Source organism: Dendropsophus ebraccatus, chromosome 2, assembly GCF_027789765.1.
Source record: "Dendropsophus ebraccatus isolate aDenEbr1 chromosome 2, aDenEbr1.pat, whole genome shotgun sequence".
NCBI classification, from domain to species: Eukaryota; Metazoa; Chordata; class Amphibia; order Anura; family Hylidae; genus Dendropsophus; species Dendropsophus ebraccatus.
The window spans coordinates 2,714,602-2,718,387 of record NC_091455.1 but is presented as its reverse complement, the minus strand read 5'-3'; positions in this window follow the sequence as shown (position 1 = coordinate 2,718,387).

The window sequence follows — 3,786 nt, the reverse complement described above, 5'->3', positions numbered from 1 at the left end:
GCCTGGGCCTCACCACACTGACCAAGAGGGCACCTGGACCTCACCACACTGACCAAGAGGACGCCTGGGCCTCACCACACTGACCAATAGGGCACCTGGACCTCACCACACTGACCAAAAGGATGCTGGGCCTCACCACACTGACCAAGAGGATGCCTGGGCCTCACCACACTAACCAAGAGGATGCCTGGGCCTCACCAGACTGACCAAGAGGGCAACTAGGCCTCACCAGACTGACCAAGAGGATGCCTGGACCTCACCAGACTGACCAAAAGGGCACCTGGGCCTCACCACACTGACCAAGAGGGCGCCTGGGCCTCACCACACTGACCAAGAGGGCGCCTGGGCCTCACCAAACTGACCAAGAGGGAGCATGGGCCTCACCAAACTGACCAAGAGGGCACCTGCGCCTCACCACACTGACCAAGAGGGCGCCTGGACCTCACCACACTGACCAAGAGGATGCCTGGGCCTCACCACACTGACCAAGAGGATGCCTGGGCCTCACCAGACTGACCAAGAGGGCAACTAGGCCTCACCAGACTGACCAAGAGGATGCCTGGACCTCACCACACTGACCAACAGGGCACCTGGGCCTCACCACACTGACCAAGAGGGCGCCTGGGCCTCACCACACTGACCAAGAGGGCGCCTGGGCCTCACCAAACTGACCAAGAGGGAGCATGGGCCTCACCAAACTGACCAAGAGGGCACCTGCGCCTCACCACACTGACCAAGAGGGCGCCTGGGCCTCACCACACTGACCAAGTGGATGCCTGGGCCTCACCAGACTGACCAAGAGGATGCTGGGCCTCACCAGACTGACCAAGAGGATGCTGGGCCTCACCAGACTGACCAAGAGGGCACCTGGGCCTCACCACATTGACCAAGAGGACGCTGGGGCCTCACCACACTGACCAAGAGGATGCTGGGCCTCACCACACTGACCAAGAGGATGCTGGGCCTCACCACACTGACCAAGAGGATGCTGGGCCTCACCACACTGACCAAGAGGATGCCTGGGCCTCACCACACTGACCAAGAGGATGCCTGGGCCTCACCAGACTGACCAAGAGGGCGCCTGGGCCTCACCAGACTGACCAAGAGGGCACCTGGGCCTCACCACACTGACCAAGAGGATTCCTGGGCCTCACCACACTGACCAAGAGGGGGCCTGGGCCTCACCAGACTGACCAAGAGGATTCCTGGGCCTCACCAGACTGACCAAGAGGATGCATGGGCCTCAACACACTGACCAAGAGGGCGCCTGGGCCTCACCACACTGACCAAGAGGGCGTCTGGGCCTCACCACACTGACCAAGAGGGCGTCTGGGCCTCACCACACTGACCAAGAGGATGCTGGGCCTCACCAGACTGACCAAGAGGGCGTCTGGGCCTCACCACACTGACCAAGAGGGCGCCTGGACCTCACCACACTGACCAAGAGGACGCATGGGCCTCACCACACTGACCAAGAGGATGCTGGGCCTCACCACACTGACCAAGAGGATGCTGGGCCTCACCACACTGACCAAGAGGATGCTGGGCCTCACCAGACTGAACAAGAGGATGCCTGGGCCTCACCACACTGACCAAGAGGATGCCTGGGCCTCACCAGACTGACCAAGAGGATGCTGGGCCTCACCAGACTGACCAAGAGGGCGCCTGGGCCTCACCAGACTGACCAAGAGGGCGCCTGGGCCTCACCACTCTGACCAAGAGGGCACCTGGGCCTCACCACACTGACCAAGAGGGCACCTGGGCCTCACCACTCTGACCAAGAGGGCACCTGGGCCTCACCACTCTGACCAAGAGGGCACCTGGGCCTCACCACTCTGACCAAGAGGGCACCTGGGCCTCACCACACTGAACAAGAGGATGCTGGGGCCTCACCAGACTGACCAAGAGGATGCTGGGCCTCACCACACTGACCAAGAGGATGCCTGGACCTCACCACACTGACTAAGAGGATGCCTGGGCCTCACCACACTGACCAAGAGGGCAACTAGGCCTCACCAGACTGACCAAGAGGATGCCTGGGCCTCACCACACTGACCAAGAGGGCACCTGGGCCTCACCACATTGACCAAGAGGGCACCTGGGCCTCACCACACTGACCAAGAGGGCACCTGGGCCTCACCACACTGACCAAGAGGGCACCTGGGCCTCACCACACTGACCAAGAGGGCGCCTGGGCCTCACCAGACTGACCAAGAGGGAGCCTGGGCCTCACCTGACTGACCAAGAGGGCGCCTGGGCCTCACCAGACTGACCAAGAGGATGCCTGGGCCTCACCAGACTGACCAAGAGGGCGCCCGGGCCTCACCACACTGACCAAGAGGGCGCCCGGGCCTCACCACACTGACCAAGAGGGCGCCTGGGCCTCACCACAATGACCAAGTGGGCGCCTGGGCCTCACCACACTGACCAAGAGGGCGTCTAGGCCTCACCACATTGACCAAGAGGATGCCTGGGCCTCACCAGACTGACCAAGAGGATGCCTGGGCCTCACCACAATGACCAAGTGGGCGCCTGGGCCTCACCACACTGACCAAGAGGGCGCCTAGGCCTCACCACATTGACCAAGAGGATGCCTGGGCCTCACCAGACTGACCAAGAGGGCGCTTGGACCTCACAACACTGACCTAGAGGGCGCCTGGGCCTCACCACACTGACCAATAGGGTGCCTGGGCCTCACCACACTGACCAAGAGGGCGCCTGGGCCTCACCTGACTGACCAAGAGGGCGCCTGGGCCTCACCACACTGACCAATAGGGTGCCTGGGCCTCACCAGACTGACCAAGAGGATGCTGGGCCTCACTACACTGACCAGGAGGATGCCGGGTCTCACCACATTGACCAAGAGGATGATGGGGCCTCACCACACTGACCAAGAGGATGCTGGGCCTCACCACATTGACCAAGAGGGCGTCTGGGCCTCACCACATTGACCAAGAGGGCGCCTTGACCTCACCACACTGACCAAGAGGATGCCTGGGCCTCACCAGACTGACCAAGAGGCAGGGCCGTATTTACCACTAGGCACCCGTGGTCCGGTGCCTAGGGCAGCACCTTGCAGGGGGACAAAAAAAAACTAATTTTTTACTTTTAATTTTTTTAGTTTCCCTCCTAACGTTCAGACTTGCCAGTAAATCTGGTGTCTTTTCCAGGGGGGTGGGGGGTATGGTGGTATTGGTCAGGTCTGTTATCGCCAATAGGTGCGTGTAAATGGGGCGTCTTCAGGTTTTAGTGCCTAGGGCAGCAGCAGCTGTTAATACAGACCTGCCAAGAGGATGCCTGGGTCTCACCAGACTGACCAAGAGGATGCCTGGGCCTCACCACACTGATCAAGAGGATGCCTGGACGCCCTCTTGGTCAGTGTGGTGAGGCCCAGGCATCCTCTTGGTCAGTGTGGTGAGGCCCAGGCGCCCTCTTGGTCATTGTGGTGAGGCCCAAGCATCTTCTTGGTCAGTGTGGTGAGGCCCAGGCGCCCTCTTGGTCAGTGTGGTGAGGCCCAGGTGCCCTCTTGGTCAGTGTGGTGAGGCCCCAGCATCCTCTTGGTCAGTGTGGTGAGGCCCAGGTGCCCTCTTGGTCAGTGTGGTGAGTTCCAGGCATCCTCTTGGTCAGTGTAGTGAGTTCCAGGCGCCCTCTTGGTCAGTGTGGTGAGGCCCAGGTGCCCACTTGGTCATTGTGGTGAGGCCCAGGCATCCTCTTGGTCAGTGTGGTGAGGCCCAGGCATCCTCTTGGTCAGTGTGGTGAGGCCCAGGTGCCCTCTTGGTCATTGTG